The 25,740-nt window shown below is 50.3% G+C and overlaps 1 protein-coding gene and 1 long non-coding RNA gene across 2 annotated transcripts in view; one reads left to right on the top strand and one right to left on the bottom strand.

Annotated features, from left to right (window-relative positions):
- Positions 1–25,740, bottom strand: part of TRABD2B (TraB domain containing 2B) — a 230,764-nt gene that overhangs the window by 48,468 nt on the left and 156,556 nt on the right. The window lies entirely within an intron of this gene.
- Positions 8,347–10,543, top strand: LOC126931452 (uncharacterized). Its single transcript, XR_007717858.1, has 3 exons — positions 8,347–8,511; positions 8,870–9,022; positions 9,662–10,543. It is a non-coding gene; the product is annotated as an uncharacterized LOC126931452 (long non-coding RNA).

The raw sequence follows: 25,740 nt of genomic DNA on the forward strand, positions 1-25,740 counted from the left end.
GTTCAGTATTCTGAGTCTCCTAGGCCTCCAGCACTGAATCCTGTCTCCGGACACTGGGCTACTGAGCAGCAGGCATCCAAATAAACACAAGGTTTCCTGGAGCTGGGGACTGGCTCTGGGCTGGGAGCAGGGACCAGGGCTCTAGTCACCACTGGACCCTTCATTACGAACCTCTAGGTGAGTTATTTTCCTTCCCTGGGTCTTGGTTTACTCACCTTTGAAAAGAACTAATTTACACATTCATTGAACAAATATTTATTGAGCACTTATGTTGCAGATGCTGTTCCAGGCCCTGGAGGTACAGGAGTGAACACTGCAAATAAAGATCCCCACCCTAAAGGAGCTTTCATTCCAGCAGGAGAAAGCTGACCATAAAGAAACAAGAAGTAAACCATCCAGTATGTTGGAGAGTGATAGTTGCTATGGAGAAAATAAGGCAAAGAGGAATATAGGGTGTGTGTGTGTGTGTGTGTGTGTGGTGTTGGGAGATGACATTTTATTATTATTATTTTAAATTTGTTTAGAGCTGGGACCCTGCTCTGTCGTCCAGGCTGGAGTGCAGGGGTGCAATCTCTGCTTGCGGCAGCCTTAGCCTCCTGGACTCAAATGATCCTCCTGCCTTAGCCTCCCAATAAACTAGGACAAGTTCATGCCATCACCTCCTACACCCCCACCCATTTTAGATAAGATGTCCAGGTAAGGCTGCAATGAGAGGCGACATTTGAGAAAAGGTCTGAAGGAGATGAGGGAGGGAGCCATGTGGGTATCTGAGAGAAGGGGGAACTGTAAGGGCAAAGGCCCTGAGGCAGAGCAGGCCCAATAGGTTTGCAGCCAGTGTGGCTGGAAATGCATGAGCAAGGGGTAGTGGGGCAATGGACCTGTGTTAGACAGGGACCCAACAGCAACCAGGTGGCACAGTGCCAGTGAGATGAGTTCCAAAGAAGGAAATTCAGCTGAAAGAGTGACTGAAGAGCTGTGACTGTCAGGATATTCACGAAGGTGTGGGCAGGCCATAGTGAGGCAGCAGGGAGTAGCTGCATGGGGAAGCTTACCTGTCCCTAAACCTTTAGGGGAAGAGAGGGAACAGGGACCTGGACCCGGTAGAGCCACAGGCTTGAAAGGGAGCACAACTATGGCTGAGCATGGCCTGGACCATGGCAACGCCAGGGAAGGAGAAGGGTGGGTGGAGGTAAGAAATATTCAACTCCCTTTCCCTTCTGCCTGTCCATCTCCTGCCAGGGAGGACGACACAGGAGCCCAGGTGGTGCTGTGTCAGCTCATGCACAGGGCAGGGCAGGGAGAGCGGAAAGTGGATCTGGAGAGGAAAGTGGAGAATTTCCAGCACAAGGGAGACAGATCGTAGTGAGGTGGGTGGTGGGCAGGGCCCGTAGAGTCCTGTGGTCTTTGAAGGCCTGTGGCTTCCTGCAGAGATGGGAAGTCACAGGGAGTCTGGGCAAAAGAATGCGGAGGGAACTGTGTTGATAATGGAATCTAGGGAGGCAGGGGTGAAGCAGGGAGGTCCAACTGAAGATGAAGGCAGCTCTGCCCTCTTCCCTTCCCCTCACCATCCCCCCATCACCCACCCAGTGCCCAGCCACAACTCAAGAAGCACGGACGTGGCCTCTAGTACAGCTGTCGCCTGCCCCGTGGACCTGGTGGTGCTGCCCACACCTCCATCTGCCCTGCAGTGGGCTGGCTGAACTCTCAGTGCTTTCCTGGGTGGGCATCGGGAAGCCTGACTCACCCTAGCTTTCTTTCCTTCTTTTCTCTGAATGCTTAGTTTCTCCACCCAAAGACCACCCTTAAAGATCCTAGTGTTCCTCCTCTGTCCTTCAAGTCATGCCAGGAAATGCTCATAAATCCGGAGCCACCCACATGATGAGATTAGCATTCTGCTGGGTAGGTAGGGAGGCTGATGGCTGGGACTGGTTGGGGCTGGTCCAGAGGCTTGGGGTCTCCGGGAAAGGAGTTTATGTGGGGTCCACCCTGTTGGAGGGCAAAGGGATCCCTTGGATTTTAGTTTTCAGTACAGCTAAGTCCAAGGGAGCTCAGAGATGCAGATTCTGGTGCTGTGGGCTTTGACCCAGACCAGCTGTGGGACCCACTCTCTGGGCCACAGGGTTCCTCTGAAACATGAGGGTGTGGGAGTACCTTCTAGCTCTGGAAGACTTATTCCAGGAGTCCAATATTTCAGAACATTACACCTACCATCCCATGATTTCAACAGTCTATGTTTCCAAATACTTTACATGTGGAGGCTCATTTATTTTTCTTCAGAGCTCTGTGAGGACAGCATTATTGAAAACCCAAGGCTCAGAGCAGTAAGTGACATCCCTTGTTCCCCAGTGATGGGGCTCCATACCCAGGGCCTCAACTCTGCCCAGGCTTAATGTATCAAGTTCTCTCTGCTTCTGCTGTGAATCTTCTATTTCTATTCTTCAGTAACTACCTCTGATTTCGTAAACTGAACACACTCTGTCTACAGAGGAAAATAATAAAATATATTGGAAAGTCCCGGAGAATCACCTACACCAACTTATCCTCAATTATAAAGCTCTGAGCAACTTTAAGGTGATGGAGGAGATGACAGAAGGAACAGGTAATTATCATGTGGTAAGTGAATGATAAAACACAGAGGTTGGGGGCCTCAGAGGGGGTTTCTGACCCAGCCTGGGAGTCGGTGAGGGAATCACAGGCTTCAGCTGGGTTGTGAAGATGAGTAGCGTTGAGAAGGAAAGCGTTCACCGCAGGCTGTGCATGGTAGCTCACATCTGTAATCCCAGCACTTTGGGGGGCTGAGGCAGGAGGATCCCGTAAGGCCAGGAGTTTGACACAGGCCTGGGAAACACAGGGAGATCCCATCTCTAAAAACAACAACAACGAAGAGCCAGATATGGTGTCATGTGCCTGTAGTCCCAGCTACTCAGAAGGCTAAGGTGAGAGGATTGCTTGAGGCCAGGAGTTCAAGGCTGCAGTGAGCTATGATCTTACTACTATAGTGCAGCCTGGGCAACAGAGTGAGATTCTGTCTCAAAAGAAAAAACAAAGAAAGAAAGAAGAAGAAAGTGTTAACTGCAGAAGGATATGGAGGAGCATGGTGTGTTTAAAGATGAGCCAGTAGTCAGGGCTGGAAGACATCCAGTAGCGGAGGGTCTTCAATGTCATGCCATGGACCAGGCACTCAACCCAAGCAGCACACACGACCATCTCTACCTGATCTTCAGACAGTGGACAAGTCACCTGTGGTGGTTGGAATGGATGAGAAATCAGAGACGAGCGGACTGAGGCCCATGGAGGGATAATGGTCTACACGGAAGGCGATCAGTCAGCGGTAGCCTTGGTTACCATTATCACTGTTATTGTTATGAAGCAGCTGCTTCCATTGGTTCGAAGGATGTCATTTTTACTTTTCCTGCTGTCTCAGACCTGCCCTGCTGACACAGCTGCCTAAACTTCAAAAGGCAAGTCTCCATTTTCATTTGCAAAATCAGTATGAAATTCCTAGAGGGCCCCTCTAATTCCTCTGGTCTGACCGCACAGCAATTACCAATTTGCAGAGGAGGGAGGGGGTCTCATAGGCCCTCCAGCAGTATGGGGACCTCTGCTCTGCCTTGGTCCTGGGCAGTAGCCAAGGAGGACTGGATTGGAGGGGGCACCTCCAGGTGGCCAGGGGTGGAAGGAGGAGTTGAGTGTGGGAGTGCTCAATACTGATGAGAGAAATCGTAACACGCCTCTCCATTCGTCCGCTAAGCCACCGGTTACCAAGCTTTCAGAGACAAACAGCAGCTGAAAGGGCAGAGATCTGACCCAGTTTCAAATCTAGGACCTGCTACATGCAGGCTGTGTGAAGTTCTTATTCTGGCTCTTTGGGGCAGGCCCTTCTCTTCCCTTTGCTGCGTCTCAGCTTACCCATCTGCCAAGTGGGGTGTATATTTGTCCTGCCTGCTTGAGACTAGCATTCTAAAAACCTCGTGGAGCAATACTGCCCTTCCTCAGGACACATACCCACACCCACACCCACACTTTAAGAAATCTCTGTTCCCTAAGCACTGGGGTGGGTCCCAGCTGCAGGAGATGTTCTGAAGAGAGGCTGGAATTCCGCATATGTGGATGAGATTTCCGTTCCCTCTTCAGTCTTCAGTATGGACTAGTGCTAGGCTTTGTGCTGGGTGCTGAGGCCATGGGACCAAATCAATACCCTATCCATCCTTAACGATGGATGGGTGGAGCAAGGGAGGAAGTTCCGGGAAGACTTGCTACAAGATCAAGTAACATTCATTAAAGCTTGGGCTAAGGGATGGACAAGGTGCTATGAGAGTCCAGCAAATGTGGAGGGCCACAAACAGGATTCACAAAGGAGGTGGCTCTGCAGCAATCCCCTGTGGGGGCATACATTTGCCACACAGAAGGGAAAGAAAAGGAATTCCAGGCCGTGTCAATAACCCATGCAGAGGAATGGGGGCTGGGGTGAAGCTGGCATGTTCAGGGCTGTGTCAGTGACAGCAGGGGCTGGAGTGCAGCCTGTGGCTGGTGGAGGTGGACATGGGATAGACCCAGAACAGGAAGTCGAGGTGGATCTGGGGCTCAGACTTTATGGACAAAGGGATGCCACTGAATTTATTAAGCAGGGAGTGATCATCAGGCTTTCTCTTTAGAAGCTGCCCCTGGCTGCTGCATTGAGAAAGGCTTTGAGGAACGCTGACTGTAGCAGGAGACATTCTTGGCTCTGGACAAGGAGAGGTGAGAAGGCCCCAGTTGGGCCCCAGGGGCTTTGGGGAGGCATGGAGGAAGGGAGGGGCAGGTTAGAATTCCAAATCTTTCCTGGCTTGAATGTTTTAGAACTCTCCAACTCAGGGCTCTGAGGCTTTCCTGTTGCCCATCACTGCCCCCCTCCTTCCCCGACTTTTGAGTCTGCGCCTTCCTTCCTCCCTTCCCTTTTAGGAATCCTTGAGCCCCACTCGAGGGAGCGGTTGGACAAAGGCAGATGAGACCCAGAATGGCAGGAAGAAAAGAAGACTGCGTGGGACCGGCCTGGGACTCTAGTGCTGACAGTCCAGGGAACAGACACTCCTCCCAGGGTGCATCAAAGGAGACAGCTGTGCAGAACTTGGCCTCGCAGACAAAACTAAAATGCAGTGCCAACTTCTCCTGCTTTTTGCCTGTCTGAAGTCACAGGAGACACTTCCTGGCAACAGGATGGGGACGCTGGAGACTCTGGCACTGCAAGAGACTGTCAGGCGAGGGACGGTCCTTAGATCCTGCATGGGGCTTCTCATTGTGCAGAGAGAACGCTGAGTCCCAGAGAGGGCAGCAAAGTGCCCAAGGTCACACAGCAAGCCAGGGGATGCAGACGAAGGCAGGAACGATGGATCGGTCTGCTTCATTTGGGCAGCTCCGGTCTCCTATGCCCTCTTATCCCCTCCTTCCCCCTACCACAGAAAGGGAAAATGTTTTTAGACCCAAGGCAAAAGAATGTGAAACTGAAATCTGAGCCTTGGGTCTTGGGAAAAGAACACAGGGAAGTCAGACACATTCTGATGAGCACAGATCTGCTTACACTGCAGATGGGAAATACTCAGGGCTATCCAAGGCCTCCTTGTTGTGCAGGTCTGACCCGGGAGGGCGGGCTGTGTGTGAAGCGATGGGAGCAGAGAGGGGCCCTCGAAGGAGCAGGTTAAAAGGGCCAGTCTGCTTCCAGGATTCACCTTGGGCAGAGGGAGGACTGCTCCAGCCTTTTAGCTCCCTGCCCAGAATCTTCTCAAGGAGCTTTAGGCTCATGCAGGCATTCCAGCATGGATCTGCCACCAGGGACCCACCAGGTCAGAAGCAGGGGTCCCTGCTGGCCACCACTTGTCCACAGCCCAAGCACCGTCCTGCCTTACCTGGAAGCTCACCTCCTCTAAGAAGGCCTTCCCTTCTGCTCCAGCCTATATTTGTCTTCCTCTTGTGTGAACTCCTGCAACTGGGAAGCACAGCTGCAGGCCAGAGTTTCTTTCTACCTGGGGCGTCTGGGGCTCCAAGTGACTGACGGTTGTGTAAGAATGTGTGTGCACACATGTGTGGGCAAAAGAGAGATAGAGATGGTGACAGAGATAGATAGATAGAGAGAGAGAGAGAGAGAGAGAGAGAGTGAGTCAGGAGTGTGGACTGTGCTTTGTGTTATCCCAGCCATCAAGAGACTCAACCACGGACTTATATTCACACATGTAACAAGCGTGGGTGTTTGTTCTTGGCCAGGTGCTGTGCAGGGTCCTGGGGAGACTGAGATTAATGGGACTTGGTTCCCTCCTTCCTGACACCAAGGAGCCCCATCAATCATTCTCCACGATCTGGTCTTAGACTGACTTGCCAGGCCCTTTGTGATCTGGTCTGGCTGTTCTTGTGTCTTCAATCTCACCCCCTTCCACGCTCTCTCTTTTACTTTTACTTCCCCTTGCTGCTGGAGGGTATGCACACATTGATCTCAGGCCCTGGGGCCCGGGGTCTGGGCTGTATCTTGAATCCTGAGCAGCCCTGACCTGAGGTAGGGCCCACTGGTTCTGGCCTAACGGGGAAAGGGGATGCTGTGTGTGGGTGAGACCATGGCACTCCCAGGCTTAAATCCCCCATGGCTCCCCTCTGCCCTGGGAATAACCATGAACTTCTTCAACATAAACTCTCAGAAGTACTTGGCAGGGACCTGTCTGCCTCCCTGGACTCCTCCTGCTCCCTGACCTCCTTGCTTTGTGTTTTTACAATCTTTATGTGCTGTCCATATAGTTTTTTTGAATGTGCAATTTGTTTCCTGCTTCAGGACCTTTGCACATGCTGGTCCTTCTTCCCGGTATGCCCTTCCCATCATCTCTCCCCTTTGCCTCCTTAACCTCTAATATTTCGGACAGTTGCTCAAGCACCACCTCCTGCACACTCCTTCCCTGATCCCCCAGATCCGCTCAGGGGCCCCTGTTTGAAGCTCTCCTACACCCTGGATTCTTTCTTCAGAGTACTCATAATTGTTTGTCTTTATATGCTTATGAGGTTAATAATTTGTTCCATGACAGGGAGTATGTGAAGTCTGTCACAAGTATTTCATTCAAATCCTGCCAACTCTGTGAGGTGGTTCCCAATTTTATCCCTATTTTACAGGTGAGGCAAAGGAGGCACAGAGTGGTTAAGTGACCTTCCTGAGGTCACACAGCAAGTAAGTGGTGGATGAATGAAAATAGTCTAGCAATTTTAGCCATGTGCCAAACAGTCATCTACCGACTTCTCTGCAGACGTCATGAGAGTGGGGGCTATGTCAGTTTTACTCATTCTCGTATCCCAGTACCTAGTCCAGGACCTGCCATTTGTAGCCACTCACTGAAGGGAAAAAGGGAATGGAGGAAGGAAGTGGGAAGGAAGGAAGAAGGGGAGGAGTGGCTGGTGTGCCAGCTGTTAGAGAGACATCCTTGAGCAGCCATTCCTACAGGAGCGGCCTCCAGATGCCATGTTTTCCATCCCTCCAATACCCCTGCTCCAGCTCCTGGATCCAGGAGAGCCAGTGTTCAAAACCAGTCAGTGTGCTTTCTCAAAAGAGGATGGAAGGAGCACACTGGGAACCAAGATGTGAGCCAGAGCACTCACATCTGGGTTCCCAGTGTGAAGCCAGGGCAAAAGCAACAGAACCTCGGGATTAGGGGACCCTGAAACCGTGTGTCCAGAGGTCTTCAGCTGTGGGACCTCCCTTTTCAAAATACCTTCCCTTCCCTCTACCTCCAGCTCCCACCTCATCTCCTTGGTGGACAAGCCTCAGCTACAGGGAAGGACTTGTCAGTGTAGTGACAGGGAACTCATCACCTGCCTGGCTGCTCCACGCCCTCTCAGGGCATGGATGTGGCTGTGAAGAGGACCTTCCTTCTCTGGTCCTGAAATCTGCACCCAGGAGGCTTCCTCTCTGCTGGGGGAGCCCAACTCCACCCAGCCTGCTCCCGGGACTGGCATGTGCTCCTCTAGGGATGAGGGCCCAGTCCCTTCAGCTGCTCACTGTGGGACGTACAAGGAGGCCTCACTGCCCTCTTTTGTGGCCAGGCTCCCGCCATCCCCAGCCGCACCCAGACCGGAGCTGTCCTGAGCCAGCCGCTATCAGGGCCGTGGGCCCAGGAGCAGGCCTGGGAGGTCAGCAAGCCTGGGAGGCTTCCACCCCAGCTCCTCCACCCCTCCTTTGAAGGGGATCAGGTTCCCCCACAAACATAATTGAACAAAAATATGAGAGAGAAAAGGTCTTTGTTCTCCCATTTACAGCGTCAGAAAATATGTAACAAATTAGCCGTTTATGAGGTAAGAGAGCAGGGCTGTGCGCTGCAGCGGCGAGGAGGGCTGTGCATAAGGGGGCCTTTCAGCTGACTTCAGGGGTCGGCCAGGCCGGCGGGCGCTGCGGGGGACCGGCTCGCGCTGCGGGGGATCAGCTCTGCCCCAGGCCTGCCAGCACGGCCTGGCACCCATGGGATGGAGGGCTGGGAGGCCCTGGTTGACCTCTAGCTTGGACTCTGGGTGAGGCTTGGCAAATGGGGACGTGGTGCCCACCAGCCCAGGTGCACACAGCTCTTGGAAGTCAGGTGGCCAGGAGGGGGAGTGGGGACGGCAGGGATTCGTTCCCAAACATGCCACTCACCTGGTCCCCTGAGTAACCCAGAGTCCTTCTCCTTCTCGGGACCTGTTTTGCCATCTCTGACAAATGATCATTCACAAGGATCTCTAATAGTTTGTCCAATGCTCTTGGGGCACCAGTGTCCAACTGCACAGACTTCAATGGCTTCCCTGCGGGTTTCTCTGAACCTTGGGAGCCGGGAGGTGGTTCTTGGTATTACACATGATTTTCCTCTCAAACACCTTTGATTTTTCTTCCAAGGTTTGTCCAGTGGAAGCATCAGCCAGTCATTAATTCCAGGGGAGGGAGCACATGGAACCAGAAGGGGTGGCTGGCCAGGCAGAGGCAGCCCCTCACCAGGGAGAGCCTTGCCACAGCCTTTAACTTGCTTCACTGGGTGTCCAGAATCACACGGTGGGTGGAAAGAGAGCAGTTTGAATGACACCTGGTGGGCAGACAGTTTTGGTTTGAAGTGCTGGGATTTCACGTCCTCTGGATTGTCTCGCTGTGGCTCTGATGCCTTTGACATGAACAGCTCACAAGTCCATCACTCGCATTCTGTGGCTTCTGGCATCTCCCGATTTGGAGTTTCTGATTCTGTGGTTAGACCATATGTTTCCAGGGCCTGGGCTTTTCGTTCTTTCTAATTTTTTAAAAATGTATGATTATTGTCTAGAGACATTATTTTTAAAAAGTATAAAGCATCCCAGTGCTGACAAGCCTGTTGTGGGAGGACTCAGTATGATAAGGCATCTCAGGGCACTAGCGTTTAGCCTCCAGTACAATCTGGCAGGACTAGGGCACAGGGCCAGCGGCCACCCTGCAGGCTCACAGGGACAGGACTCCGCTCTGCAGTGAGCCCCAGGGATGGGACTCTCCAGCACTTTTCCCTCCAGTCACTCCAGGGCGGGAGAATCATGGCCCATGCCAGTGGAGTGTAAGGAATCCCCTGGAAAAGCAGGGTGCTTGAATATCCTGAGTGTTTGGTCTGCAGTCACAAACACATCGCTTTCCTGGATCTGATTTTATTTATTTTGATTGGATCTTTAACAGCTCTTTACAAGGCTGAAACTGAAGCCGCCTGAGGTCCCCGGGAGACTTGCTAAAACTTCAACTGCACCCAGTTTAGCAGAGCAACTTGAAAGTTAATCAGCGGTGAGGGACAATTTGCCTCATTATTTCCAGCCCTGGAATTTGGCGACAGATGGAATTTGGGGCCTGGTGTGGACACGGCAATGAACACAGCAAAGACTGTCGCCCCTTGGTATGGTCTTGTGGGGTCTGGGCCTGGACGGGCTGATATTCCCTCTGAAGATGGGCCATGCCAGGGAAGGATTTCTGGCTTGAGGGAACAAGGGCAATAAGGCTGCCCCATCCCAGGTCCAGGCCAGTGTGGAGTAATCCTTAGATACACAATTCTGAGCATTATTCAGGCTGAGCCCTGCACTGGATTCTGGGGAAGCAGAGGTGGAATCTGATACAGTTGCATCCAATATACGATGCAGACCAGAGACACTGGGGTAAATTCTCACAGGAGGGGAACACCTGTGGCTGGCACCTTCTGCATGAATCTGCAAAAGACAAATCTGCCCCGCTTGCCCTCACTTTCTCAATAAGGTCCACTCAGGCCCTTGACTTTAATGGTAACCCCCTCCCAGGCACTCCCACCTTCATACTCTGCCACACTCTCCATAGTACGTAGCACTGACCACCTTCTAACACACTATGTTAGTTCCTCGCTTATCATGTTTATTGTTTGTCACATCACCTTCCACAGGAAGGTAAGACTCTCCTCCCATGAGGGCAGGAATGCTTGTTTTGTTCATTACTGTATCTCCAGCCCCAGCACATAAAATGCGCTCAATAAATGTGTGAACAAATGAATGAACTGTGTGGCCTTTTATTACCACTTACCAGTCCCAGGCCCTCCTATGCAAATGCAGTCCCCCTGAGCCTCCATCCTTTCAGCAGCTGGGTGCTGGTGCCTGGGGAGAAGGCAAGGCGGTGCTTACACAGCAAGTGCAATTGCTTACTTTACAGAAAAGCTCAGAGAGGGGCAGGGGCCTGTCCAAGGTCACATAGCACGAGAACACGTTTAGACAGACAGTGCGATATGCCTGGGCCTGGCCTACCCCAAGCTTAGTGAGGTACCAGGAAAGTGCCCCTAAAAGGAGGAAGTGGAAGCTCTCAGTGAGGTCAGCAGCAGTGGGCCTCAATAGGTGGGAATAGCAATGTTAAGGCAACAGATACCATTTATTCAATACTGAGAACTTCACACACACCACACATACACACACACAATCTTGCTTACTCTTCCCATAAACCAGGAAGGAATTACGATTTCAGTTTTTAAAACAATAAGACTATGGCTCAGAGAGGTCGAACAAGTTGCTAAGATCACTAGGGTAGTAGCAGGAAGTTCTGACCTCAAAGAGTTCTTTCCTTCCTCCTGGACCTTTGGACACCCACTGTCCTTGCATCCTCTGGGCATCTGTGTATCGTGATGGTGCCCTGTCTGGGTTCCCCTCCCCTTGATGCTGTCTTGCAGACCGTCCCCTTGCCCCATGAGCACAGGCTTTCACCCTCTGAGCTGAAAGGGCCTCCTGTTTCTCCCAGTAGTGTTCCAGAAATGCCAGGGCATCATTTTCACACGATGGTGCTACAGAGGCAGCAAGCCAGTCAGTGGCTACCCACCAGCGGCTCTTCTGTATAAGGCTCTGTGCTATGAAGTCTTGAGAGGTGGACAGAGAAACATATTAGCAGTAAGAGGCCCTGGGTTCAAGTCCCCCTATACATGGCTAGGGCCAATCAATTCACCTCTCTGAGTGTTCCACGTTCTCATCTGAAAAAATGGATATAAGAAATCCCAGGACTATTTGAGGAATGAGGAGGGGGTGCCCACAGGAGTCTAACTCAGCTACAGGACTTGGTTGTGGGAGCAGAAATGAACAGCCCCAGATATCAGGACTGGAAGGAACCCAATTGTTTCTCCAGGGCAGGAGTTGCCTTGGCAATGCCCCTGACAGGCAGATGCTCAGGGCTGTGCCATGCCTCTGTGGCAGGAGCTCAGTACTCTCAAAGCAGCCTGCATATCCTTGGACCACTCCCATGTCTAGAATGCTTTTCACACTGAGCTTGACCCTGTCTGCCTGCCTCAGCCCAGCTCAGTGGCCCCTTAGGACTTGTCTGCACCCTGTGATCCTGGAAAGGCCTGTAGAGATTTAGGGCAGTAACTACCAGTGTCAACCAGTCCTTCTCCAGCATGGATTCCAGTATACCCCTCAACCCCGGTCACCCTCTTGTATACCCTTCAGGCTGTCACCATCCCTCTTCAAAAGCAGCAGATGCAGATATTTGAGGAAAAAAAAATTCTACAGGGGCTGGAACAATGAGGCGCTGCTGATTAACTCTCAGCCAACCAGAAAACGTAATGAACCTCACTGCCTACCCATGCGGCCCTGGGTAATGTGTTCTCTCTCTCATAGACATTCACACATAGACGTGCACAAACACCTGCAAGCACACACTCTCAGTCATATTCATACTCTAAAACACACCACTGACATCTTACACAAAGGTAAGTTTCATGCACAGACACAAATAGATGTACACAGACCCCTAGGCGCGCACACACACGCACACACACACACACACACAAACACACATTCCTCCAGTGGAGATTCAGCTCACCCCCGAGACCTGACCAATCTACTACACATTGCTCTGGGTTCTCTTCCTCCTTCCCACACATCTGTGGGCTCGCTCTTGGGAAAGGACTCTTCGCCTTTCTACTCTGGGCATCTATAAGTCCCAGAAATTAGGCCCCTGCCTGGTTTTTAGGTTCTGGAGTGAAGTGCAGATACCACCTCAACTATCTTGGCTCTCAAACAGGCTTTTCAGTACAGCGCCGGCTGAGCTCTGAGCTTCCCTGTCACAGGGGTGATGAGGGGAGGAGGGCAGGTGGAGAATCAGGCTGTGGAATCAAATTCTGGCTTTGCCACTTGCTCACTGTGTGACTTTGGGCCAGTCCCTTGACCTCACTGATGGCATTTTCTCATCTGTAAAATGGGGATGTCTTTCTTGCAGGGCTGCTGTGAAAGTCGGAGATAACACACATACTATGCTCTTCCTTTGTTAATAACTCTTTTAATCCTATAAGGTAGCTACTCTTATTATCCCCATTTCAAAGATGAGAAAACAGAAGTTAAATCACAATACATGGTTGTGATGATAATTTGTAGCATTGCCCTTTCCCAAGATGCCTTTACATTTTAGTTCTAGCAGCTGAGCATCAGGACACTAGTAATAACACACTTGCGAGTATTAGCAACTCCTGATCCAGGTGGTCTTGTAGAAGGCTGTGGCCCCAACCAGCATGTCATACAGAGAGAGTGCCGCCTGGCCACACCCTCCGCTCCTGGATTATCTGAGTACCTCCAAGCTGCCATCTTCCCTGAAGGCCTCTCATCCCAGGGGTGGACTCCTGAGAGAAGAGTGGTGATGGCGACATGATGCTGGTGAGGCATACAGGGCATTGAAGTGAGAGATGGGGCTGGCCCGGCAGATCCATCTGTGTGATAGGGTCTTGCCGTGCTCATGCATCCCCTGGGATGCCACAGCCTGGAGATGTGCTGCAGGCTGGGAAGGCAGAGGTACTGAAAGCGTAGCTGCACGGGGGAAGCAGAGGCAGAAAATCCGCCAAGCTGCTGCAGCGTCAGCACATTCTTGGAACAAATGTACTGAAAAGCTGGTCCTCCGATTCCACTTCCAAGTGAGAATCAGGACCTTGCTGCCCCAGCAGGGTCGCGCCTGGGTCACTGACTGGGGCTGGAGGCTTCTGGGGGAAGAGGAGAGGCCTCAGAGCTCTGCCAGCTGCCATTCTACAGAGGCAAGCCCCTCTGGCCCCATCTGGCTTCCCTGACCCAGGCTGCTGGCCTCTGACTGCATTCCCCTAGTGACGGGGAGCTCATTAGGGGCTTTGGGGAAGGTTGTTCCTCTGTAGGCATGCCTGGTTCTAGAGAATAGATGTTTGTGTTTGATGGGGCTGTCGGAGCAGGGGGAGGTGCAGACAGATGGAGAGGAGAGAGGCACATCCTTGCTACAGACTGAGAATGGGGTAGTAAGAGAGAGGCCTTCAAGCCAGCTGAACAGGAAGGCAGATACTTTGTAACAGAGCAGCAGCATCAAGGCAGCAGAGGCCCGTAAAGATCCTCCATCTAGTCTAACCCTCTAGGTTTTCACAACATGGAACCAAGGCCCAGTATCAAAGCCTGTCAATTCCTACTTCAGAACTCTTTCTGTGGGGTAGCCATGTAAGGGGTGAGATTTGAGGGCTCCAGGAATCACTACCAACCTCAACAGGCTCTTCTGGGGCCTGCCTGCGATGGCTCCTTGCTCCCTCTCTGTTGGGAAGGCGGTAGGTGCCTGGTAATGTGGACAGCTTCTTGGGTCCCCTGCCTGGGGGAATGGGTGTATCTGAAATCTGGAGGCCTGATTGCTGTCACTGGCCTTCAGAGGAAAGTTGGCAATTCTCTCATCCTTCCTGAGCCTGGATTTCCTCACAGTGAAGTGGGGGCTGCTCGTATCTTCTGCACAGGGTTGCTGTGAGGGTCAATGACACGTAAGGACATCACCCAGCACAGAGCCAGGCTCGCTTGCGTCCTCTTTCCTCTCTCCTTTTTTTTGGAGAAGGCAGTGCCTGGGCAGGCCCAGCTCCTTAGGCAACACAGATCAGTAAATCCAGTTCCCACCAATTCCACAGAGGCAGGTCTGCGGGAATCTTTCAGCAAAGTGAGCTACCAGCGCCCCCTCCACGGCCTGCAAATTCAACCCTGACCCTGGCGCCCACCTACTGACCACTCACTTTGTGCTGTACGTGCCCTTCGTCCTGTGCTCTAACTGGTCAGACTGGTCTAACAATCCTGTGGGTGGATGGGGTAAACATGCCCACTTCACAGATGAGGAAACTGAGGCCCAGGCACACAGTTCACCTGGTAGGCAGAGGAAGTGGCACTCAAACCCATGTTTGTCTGACTTCAAAGCCCATGCCCTATTCATTCCGATCTCAAACTTGCTGGAAGCAGAGGACACAGGCAGAGAAGGCGTTCGTGGGAGAGAGGCCCCACAACCAAGAGGCTGAGGGCAGGTGCAGGATGAATTACTGAGGGTGACATTCGAGGCTCCTGGCCCTTTAATAGTTCCTTTCCTTCCTCTGTGTTCCATTGTTCCCAGGCCCAGAGCTGCCTGTGGAGCTGCTAATCACGGGCAGTTACCACAGTGGCACATCATAAATAGTCTGTAAAGGGCTCAGGGAGCTCAGCCCACACCCTCAGAGCCAGGCAGCACCCCCCAACATACGCACATCCACACAGCTGCCCACAGGAGGAGGGCAGCTCGGCCAGCACAGCCCTGGCTTTGCACTGTCTTCTTCATGGCCAGAAGTCCCTGCGACGAAGATGAACCGCCAGCCCAATTTTACCCACGGGGGATCGCAGGCTCAGAGAGAGGGGTGACTTTGCCAAGGTCACAGAGTGGGCTGTGGGAGGAGCAGGCCTGGATGTCTTTATTTCACAGAACGACACGAGCAGGAATAAAGGCAGGCCCCACTGTGCTTTCCAAAGCTCTTCCAAATCTGGGGTCTCGCTAATTCTCACAATAGCCGTTTTGCAAATGCAAAGAGTAAGGCTCAGAGAAAGAAAGTCAAAGTCCATCACCAGCCCCGCTGATGGAATGACCTTCCCACAGCAAAACTCCAACTGCACTGCCTTGCTCCAAGCCCAGTGTGGCTCCCACTGCCTCTTTATCCTCCACAGCCTGTCACCTCCTTCTTATATTCACCATGCCCTCATTCACACCATGGTTCTGAAAAGCCAAATAACAACTCATGAGTCCCCCAAGACCCCATTCTCTTTTACTCCTCCACACTTTTGTTAAGCTATGCCCTCTGCCTAGAAGGGCCTCCTGGAAATCTCCACCTGGCTGACACCCACCTGCACTGAGCACCCATCATTCTTTACCTGCGGGATTGGATGCTGAGCTCTGCCAGGGCAGCGTCCTGGGCACAGTTCCCAAAACCCAGCCTGGTGCAGAGTAGGTGCCCAGAAAGGCCTTCACTTCGAGAATCACTATCTATACTCTCAAAAGGCACCCACTCTCCCAACCCTTACTTCAGGAGGTTCAGGAAATCCTCAGGGTGGGCACTGAGCCGGGAGGAAGTGGCTGAGTTCCCAGCACGTAGTTCTACTCTTAAGGAAGGGAAAGCGACTCCGTGAGGCTGTAACAGTGTATAGGGCCTTGGACTGGGAGTCAGGAGCCTGGGTTCATGTTCCACCTCTACCGCTAATTTGTTATGTGGCACTGGGCAAGTCGCCAACCCTTGCTGGGTTTTGGTTTCCTCACCTGTTCAATGGGGAGAGGTTAGAGGCTCCAACAGAATGGAGACCAGGTCTGTTTGTTCACCGATGCAGGTCCCCCATGCCTGGCAAATGGTAGATGCCCAGGAAACATTTATTTACCCAATGGCAGTGGTTCTCAGTTGGGCAAGTGAGGTTGGAAGGTCGCATGTAGTTTGAAAGTCTAGCAGCCCAACTGGCTTGAAGGGGACTGTGGTGAGCTCCATCCATCACACATACATCAAGGCAGAAGGGCTGGGCTGGAGCTGAGCCACAGACTTAACTGTGGTCAAAGGAGAAATACCTGTCTTTCTAGATGAAAGGACATTTCCAATTTTACCATTGTGTTTGGTTGTGGTTTAGTTCATGACATATAATTAATTTAGTATCAAACATATTTAAGTAGGGTACAAATCTGGGGTCTCACTAATTCTCACAGCATCATTATATCATTACATATGTGATATATAATGTATTTTACATATGTAATTTATTTTAAAATATTTATTTATTTCAAATAAATAATAGAGAGTTTGAGGGGCTCAAGTTGCATTAAAAGGAGCCATGATGTTAAATATACAAAGAGTTGAGAAACACTGTCTTAGGTGAAGGGATGTTTCTAGGAGCCATTTTTTTGGTTGCTGTTGTTTGTTTTTTTTTTTTTTGAGACAGGATTTCACTCTGTCACCTAACCTGGAGTGCACTGGCGTGATCATAACTCACTGTAGCCTCAAACTCATGAGCCCAAGCAATCCTCCTGCTTCAGCCTCCCGAACAGTTAGGACTACAGGTATGTGCCATCATGCCTGGCTAATTTTTAATTTTTAATAGAGATGCGGTCTTGTTATGTTGCCCAGGCTGGTCTCAAACTCCTAGCCTCAAGTGATCCTCCCGCCTTGGCCTCCCAAAGGGTTGGGATTACAGGTGTGAGCCACTGCGCCTGGCCTAGGGAGGCATTCTTGGAGATGATGATGTTTAGGAAGCCATCAGGAAGTACTGGGGCAGGACTCTTGAGTTCTAGTTCTGTAGTGACCCTCACATGCTGTGGGGCCTAGGGCAAAGATGGGAAAGCTTTGCTTTAGGCTCTGCCAAGGGGTCCACACTCCATGGAGGACTGGGTATGAATGGGTGTGTGACTGTAGGGTGGGGAGGGCGAGGATGCAGCAGGGGCCTTGCTGGGGCTGCTGGGGACGCCACCCACCCAGACTCTTTACTCCCTGTAATGCCATCTATCCCAGCAGGCTCCCCAGATTCAGCCTCCGGCTCATAGGGTGTGTAATGGAGGAGACAGCCGGGGAATTCCCCAGCTCATCAGCTCAGGGCTCCGGAAACATGAATGCATCAGGGAAATCTGCAGGCAGTGCCGAAGACACGCTTGATTTCTCAAATCGCGGGGCACATTTTCAGCATCTGCATGTGCTCTGCAGTGGGACCACCTAGGTTGGAATGCCTCTGTCTGTGTGGCCCATGGCAAGACCCTTATCTCTCTGCTCTACATGCAGGGCCTTTAAATTGCTGGGACATGAAACACTTGGGGTGGAGCTGGCCAAGGGAGCTCCTAAAAGATCCAGAGCCTGGAAGAAGCATTTCCCTCCCTTCAGATTCACAGCACCTGACGTGTCTTGTTTGTGGTGAGGTCAAGGCCCACAGCCCTGAGAAAACAAACGGCAAATTGAGAAGGGGCCTTTTAGGGAAAAATAATCAGAAGAGCCACTTGTCACTGCTCTGAGAATGGGAGCTGAGGCCCCAGCAAGGGACAACCACCAACACTTTGGCCCACAGTGAGGTACTCCTCTTTTTAAACAGGAGGGATTTAAACATGGTTGGAGTCAAGCTGAGCCACCACCACCTGGGGACTGCTACTCCAAGGCTCGGTCAAGTGAGCTGGGATGCAGGGGCATAAGAGGGTGGGAGTCCAGCAAGGTCAGAAGGCTTGGCCACCCTTCAGCCCAGGCACCTCAGGCTGGGAAGGCTGGGACCCTCAGTTTCCTCCTGTTCATTGGGGCAGTGAGCCCTTCCTTGCAGGCCTGCCTGAGGTATTAACAACACACATACAAACGGGCGCGTAAGGGCTCAGGCCAGGGCGACCCACAGTAGGTGTGACCTAAATAGCCGATGTTTTCTCCTCTCTAGGGCTCCTGGGTTCTAGCTCTCACCCCCTGTGGCCCCACCCCCATGGACATCACTGCCCCCCTTGCTGGCTGGTCCTTGGAATTCTGAAGTCTTTCAAACTCCCCTCCCTCCTCACAAACAGGCTCCTGAACTGAAAATCCCCCACCAAGTCCCCGGCATCCCCCTATGCGGGCGACGGGGACAGTACAGGCTGGAGGGGTGACTGGCAACCACATCACTTGCCCCTCCTGTCTTCCCATCCCCTTTAATTGGGCTGGAAGATCACTGTGAGTGGATGGTGCATGAGGGCTGCTCAATCAGCAGCTGCTGCAGACTTTAAGGAACACATGACCTACAGTTTGTAGAATAAATAATAAAGGAAAAATATTCAGCAAATGATTCCCTTTTGTGGCCAGAGCATGCCGAGACCAGAGGTATAAGTCCCCTTGGTCAAGAACTCTAAGTGGCCCCTTGTCAGGATTTGGGGTCCCAGAGGGGCTTCTCCATCCTCAGCCTCTCTCAGAAGCTGTCTCTGGTCTTTCCTATTGTAGATGGACTGAATTTAACCCAATGGCAACATTGGGTGAGCCTCAACATTAAGCACCCACATCCTAGAAAGTGGAGCCCTTAAAAGATCAGGGAGTTTTAGACTCTCACCTGACAGGTGCCACCTAGAGCGGTCTCACAGCACACAGGTGGCAGAGGCAGGGCTATGACCCGGTCCCCTTCCCCACGAGCCTCTCAAGCTCCACAGCCTGCTTCTCCTGTGCACACCTACTGTGCGTCTGCATCGGCCAATGCTACGGATGCAGGAACCATGGCTGGAGGACAATGTTTTCATTTGATGCCTACCCTGAGCCTGTGATATGGGGAGGGCAGGGAGGGTCATTACTGCTGAGGATACTGAGGATGACTGGCCCCAGGGACCACAGAGAGGTCCTGTGCCTGCCTTGTCCCTTATATTGGGACATCAGTCCTGGTCTGGTCTTGGCTTTCCAAATGCTTACAAGAGGCTAATTTTAAATATCCCAGGGGACAAGAAGGAAGGAATGTGCTGGCTTCTCAAACCTCGAGCTGCCCATAGAGTTCTTCTTTCAAGGAGTAGTCTCCAGCCAGCTCCTGGAGGGGCTTCACTCACCCCCACTCCCCTGGGAGAGGGGCTCAGCTAGGGCAGGCTGTGAGCGGAGCCCAGGTGTTTAGAAGCTGCAGCATGAGGAACCTGAGGTTGCAGCTGAGCTCCTACGCAGCCTAGGAGTGACTGCTGGCATATCACTCCTGTGCACCAGACTCCTCGCTGCCGATGGGGTGCATAATCCACATCCATCTGCAGGAGCAGATGCCCTGGGCTGGGGTCAGCCTGGACTCCATCCTCTCCATCACCACTGCCTGCCAGATCCCCAAGCCTACCTCCCAAATCTTCAACCCAGAACTCCTCTCTGTCACCGCTCCCATGCTAAGGCCACTTTCCTGGTCCTCCCTTCCTTATCCTGTCCCCTTCACTTCACTCTTCATCAGTTCTAAGATTTAAATTGGAACACAAGCACCTATGGCACATTCAATGACTTCCCGTGAATAAATTCATGCATGACACTTAGGACACTCTAAAAAATATTACCAACCACAAAAAGTCCTTTACTGCACCCCATTGTTCTCAGGAGAAAGTCAGTTTTGCCACTGAGCACTGGGGCCACAGGCCCCCATGGCCACTGGCCCCCATGGCCACTTCTTCTTGGTCTCTTGTCACTACTCACCCCATGGTTTTGCCTGGCTACGCTGGGCTTCTTTGTGTCAGGCCTTCTCTAGTCTCTGGGCCTTAAACTTTCTTCTCTCTTCCCTGCCACCCTCAAGCCTCTTCCATGACCCCCTCTGCCTAAATTCCATCCATCCTTAGAATTCCCAGCTAAGTATTACTCTCGAGACCCTTTCCTGCCTGGTCAGAAGTCCTCCTGTGCTCTTGACTCTCCAGCTGCTCTTCCTGGGGTCTCACTGCCTTGCCCCAGGATGTCCCCCTCCCAGATGGGACCTCCCTGAAGGCAGCAGCATTGCACCCTCATTCACCCCTTGCCCCGTTCCCAGCCCCAAGGATGGGCCTGGCCCAGAGGATGGCCCTCAACACATCTTTGATGAACACATGAAAGACAAGTTGCCTGTAATAATATTAAATTCTAGACCCTTGGGGAGACAGTAAGGACAGAGAGATCTCAGGGGCTGCATATGCACCAGACATTTGCTACCAAGAAATGAAGTAACTTCATAAATTCACTTTCATGAGAAAACCCACCAAGCTGGGAATCAGAAGGAACTGGGTTCTAGTCCCAGCTCTGCCTCAAAGCCAAGTCACCTTCATTGTCTAGGGCCTTGGTTTCCCCTCCTAACAAAAGAGATGTGCCCCTGCTTTGCACATCTTTGAGGATTAAACAACATAAGAGTGGTGAAAGGAGGCTTTGACAAGTACAAAGCTCTAGTCAGACATATAGGATGACGGATATTATTCAGGCACAAAGAGCGGTTTCTCCAAGGGCTGTTATCTCTTTTCTATTTTCTTTCAAGGAAATGGCTTAGCCCAGCCTGCCTCCATTATTGTTGGCACTGTGAGCCAGGGAAAGAGGGAGGCAGAGAGGGAGAAGGAATCTTTAAGAGAGACTCTCTGGGGGACACTAATATTTTTAATAGTTTGTGGGTTATGAAGCAAATCTCTGTTCTCCGTATTATATATCTCAGCCGAGCCCGAAGAATGTTTTCAGCGTCTTTAATGAAACTGAAGCAGTAACCCAGCAGAGAGAGAGAAAGGCAGAAAGAGGAGATTTATTTGCAGAGATGTTTGCTCAGAGAAAGGTGAAAGCGGCCAGAGGCAGGGGGCCCGACTGAGCCACATTCCCCTAGCCCTTGAGTGCCCTGATTCTGTCCTTGGTTGTTGCCAGACCACCTGTCCTCACCTTTGAAGAGTATAGGCAGTTACGTGTGCTGGTCTCCTCTCCCCATGGCTGGGGGGTGCCTATGCTTTTCCCTCTAATTGTCTGGAGATGGGGGCAAACTCACCAACAGTTGGGGGGACTGGTTTTTACAGCACGTAAGAAAGCCGGCTGTAGCCCAGAGCCTTGGTGGGAGAGCAGAATTATTAATAGGTCCTACTGAGGCCTCGGGAAAAATGCAAGACTGCATGGAGTTTAAAAGGTCAGCGTGAATAACAAAAACAGACTTTCTGGGGAGTCAGAATGGATTTAAAATACACTCAGAGGAGCCTGGGGCTCCTTTGCTGCTGTGGGCGCAGCGTGAACGTCTTTTGTGTGTTCGCAGGCGTGTGTGTATACACCTCCAGGATCTGGAGACATTTGTCAGCTCCCAGGGAGCTTGCAGCCTCACAGTGTGTGTGCTCTGGGCAACTTTTAGGTGCCAAGAACGGCGGCTCAGTGGCACAGCTGCGGTATGCTGGGTGATCACTCCCCGCTCTCTTTATAAAGAGAGGAGAGTGGATTAATGGGTCTTAAGGACATTTCCAATTTGAAAGTCGAAGCCATGGAGGATGGAGAGAACCTTTCAAATCACCAGCTGGTCGCGAACTGGCTAGGTGACTCTGGGTGAGCTGGCATGCTCCTTGGCCTGGGTGTGTAGTTCCCATCCACAGGGCTACTGCAGGACGACTGGCACACTGAGCACCCGGCTCTTTCTCCCCTTGCCAGACCTCTTCTTCCAGTCTGTCCTCGCTCATCCTTTACTCAAACTTTAGAAGAGTCATTCAATTAGATGAGTGTTTACTGAACACCTACTGTGTGCCCCAAGTGCTGTTCTAGGCACTGTGATACAGAAAAAATTCCTATGGTCTGGAGCTTATTTTATGATCACTGGTGTCTGCCTGTCCTGGAGTCATGTGAGTCAGACTCTTAAAGAAGAGGTTGGGCTGGGTGCGGTGGCTCATGCCTGTAATCCCAGCACTTTGGGAGGCCAAGGTGGGCGGATCATGAGGTGAGGAGATCGAGACCATCCTGGCTAACACGGTGAAACCCCGTCTCTACTAAAAAAATACAAAAAAAATTAGCCGGGCTTGGTAGCGGGTGCCTGTAGTCCCAGCTACTCGGCAGGCTGAGGCAGGAGAATGGCATGAACCCGGGAGGCGGAGCTTGCAGTGAGCCAAGATCGTGCCACTGCACTCCAGCCTGGGTGACAGAGCGAGACTCCGTCTCAAAAAAAAAAAAAAAAAAAAAGAGGTCAGACGTGGGTCCAGTCAGACCAGTCATGACCACAGGGGAGGCACATCATCTCTCAGAACCTTGGCTTCCTAAACTGCAGAATAGGGATAACAATAGAAATCCTCTTTTAGGGAATGATTTAAATGCATGGGACTAGTAGGGGCTTAGCAAATATTTGTTAGTGGATGACTAATAGGTACAAAAACATTTACAAATTTAAATGGCTATAATTCTTCCTTCCTCTCTCCCTTTTATAGTCTTCTGCAGGTGCTGAAGGGCTGCACTGTGACTATCAGGAAACCCTGGTAAGTCCCAATAATTTTATAATAGTGGGGACTAACATTACTTGAGCACCTGCTGTCTACGAGTCCTGATGCTGGGTGCTAGGGGCATAGAGAAGAATCTGGTAGTTTCTTTGTTCTTTTTCTATTTGGTGTGGTTAGGGAGACACAGTTGCAGTCACTAGCTATTTGGGGCTCTCAGAGTGGGGCAGAGGGAGACATGGGAGCTTGTGAGGACCTGGGAAGGCACCTAACTCCGCTTTGAGGAGCTGGGAAAGCTTTGTGACTCTCTGAAAAAGTGACCCTCCACCAGGCTGTCACAGTCATAGGCTCCTAGTCTCAGAGGGTCCTTATTTAATAAGAGCCTCCTCTTTATTTTACAGCTATAGAAATTCGGACCATATAAATTGTGTGGTAAGTGGCAAAATTCATTAGGATTGACTCCCAGGCTTATAACCCCTTGAAACTTGTATTTTAGCAAATCAGAATTCATCTAAATACAGATGCTTGGACCAGGCAATGATGTAGTCATCATTGATGACTGGAATCCCAGGCTCTGTGGGGGATGGTGGCAGAGAGGTTCTGAGCCAGAGAGTCTTGATCTGACTCCTGATTTGCCAAGGAATTCTGAGTCCAGATTTACCTGGCCCTGGGCTCTTAGGTAGCAGGGGAAAGGACATGTCACAGGTGAGAAGAAGATGTAGAGTTAAGATAAAGTCTCAGGTCCTACATGGCTGAGCAGGTCAAAAGGTGCAGCCTAGAGAAGAGGTTGACATTTAAAAACTAAAAACAACTTTCCCAGATAGGGCAGTAGCATTTGGCTGAATTAAGATAACCATGACCCTGGTCAAAGGTCTGGCTGGGAAATGATCATCGGCAGAAGAGGTTGTCAGGAGACAGAAGATGCTGGGATGGGTGAAGACATGCTTAGTCCTTCCCTCTTGGTAGCTGGAGTAATCTGGAATCTCACTGCTTCTAGTAACATTTACCTGTTTTTCAGTCTACCTTAATCATGCCCTTCTGAGGGCTTCTATGATCCTTATTATACCCATACCTTTTGGCACTTAGTAGATCTTCAGGACATTGTCTTCTGCTTTCTCTTATATCCAACTTGCCCTTTCACACCTGTATGTTCTGCCTCCTGGCAAAAGTGGAAGGAGGTGGATATCAGTGAACCATCTGGCGGACTAAGGACCTCTGAAAATTCTCCCCTTCATAAAGCAACAAGAACACAGACAAAAATGGTCAGAATAAACTTTTTCAGAACTCTGGAAACTAACCAAAGGCTTGCAGGATTCCAGGGAACATTAAGCAATGAAATCTCAGTAAAAACAGTAAGCTTTGTGGCATTTTAACTTGCCCTATTTCCCATATGCCTTCGGCAGTAGCCTTGAAAACCAACACCTGCAATCCCAGTGAAAACCAGCAGCCTGGCAGTCACTGGCGAAGGAAAAACTGGGTTGGAACTCCTTCAAAATCTCATTCCCAGAGAACTGTCACTGTTTGACCCATCTGATGGTTCTCTGGACAATCCTACCGTCAATGCTGTCTGTATTTGATCTGACCTAAAGCTTGCTTAGTGCTAACAGCATTTTCCCCAGGGGTGTTTGTTGAAGACAATCAGAGTCAAATTTTTGAACATCACAGCAGTCTGAGGCATTTGAAAACAGTTGGATCATACAAGAGACTAACCAAAAAGCTTAAAAGGAAAAGCTAGGAAATAAGACATCCACAGGGGGCTCTGAAAAGCTCCAACATATTCCTGAGAATCTAGAAGGCTGCCTGCAAGCATAGGGCTGTATAAATGCCCAGAGCTATGTACATGCTCAGGAAAGACCTGAGAAGGCTCTAAGCTCTCACCTCTGCTAACCCTGAGGCTTTAAAACAGGAAGTGAAGGCTAAGGCAGAGTTGTAAACTGCATGGATGGGTGTTAAGGATGTGCTCCAACACACACACACACACACACACACACACACACACACACACACAGAGCCCTTCAGCAAAGATTGAGGGACTTATTGGTTCCAGACATTTAAATACATCTCTGTGTAATCATTAGCTGATCACAAAGCTAACTGAGCAGAGACTTCAATGGCTTTACAGACTTTACAGAATTAGTTCAGAAAAGTCATTAATTAAATAGTGACAACAAATAGCAAAGGCAACAACAAATCCTGAGAAGGGAAAAGAATCTGATTTCCAGATTTGCCACATTATATTCTTTTAAGTGTCAAATTTTCAACAAAAAATATTACTAGAAATACATAGAAACAAGAAAATATGAGCCATAAATAGGAGAAAAAAGCAGTTAATAAGGAGAATCTTTGAGGAAGTCCAGAAGTTGGACTTACTAGGTGAAGACTTTAAATCAGCTATTTTAATATGATCAAGGAACTAGGTAACCATGTCTGAAGAAATGTATGAGAATTATGCCTCATCACATATAGAACAGTAATAAACAAATTATTTTAAAGAAAGAACCAAATAAACATTCACATATTATATAGTTGAAAAGTACAATAACTGAAATGAAAAATTCACTAGAGGAGCTCAAAATGTTTTAGCAGGCAGAAGAATCAACAAATTTGAAGATAGGCCAATTGGGATTATTCAGTCTGAGGAACAAAAAGATAAAAGAATTTAAAAAATGAACAAACATGGCACACCATCAAGTGTACCAACATTGCATACTGGGAGTTCAAGAAGGAAAGAAAAGAAAGAAGGATAAAGGATTTTGATGAAATAATGGCTGAACACTGCCCAAATCTGATTTAAAAATATTAATCTACACAGCTAAGAAGCTCAATGAACTCCAAGTATGATAAATTCAAAGAGATCCACACCCAGACATATCATAATCAAACTGTCAAAAGCCAAAGACAGAAAGAACCTTGAAAGGAGCAAGAGACAACTGAACCATCAGTTCAGTTGATCAAAGCTCAGTAAGATTAATGGCGATTTCTCATCAGAAATCATGGAGGCCAGAAGGTGATATATTAAAAAGTGCTAAAAGGAAAAGAATGTCAAGGAAGAATTCTATATCCAGCAAAACTATCTCTCAATAACAAAGAAGAAATTAAGATATTCTCAGATGAACAAATATTGAGATAATTTGTAACCAACATACCTTCCCCTCACTAAATGCTAAAGTGAATCCTTC

This window comes from Macaca thibetana, chromosome 1 (assembly GCF_024542745.1).
Source record: "Macaca thibetana thibetana isolate TM-01 chromosome 1, ASM2454274v1, whole genome shotgun sequence".
NCBI lineage: Eukaryota > Metazoa > Chordata > Mammalia > Primates > Cercopithecidae > Macaca > Macaca thibetana.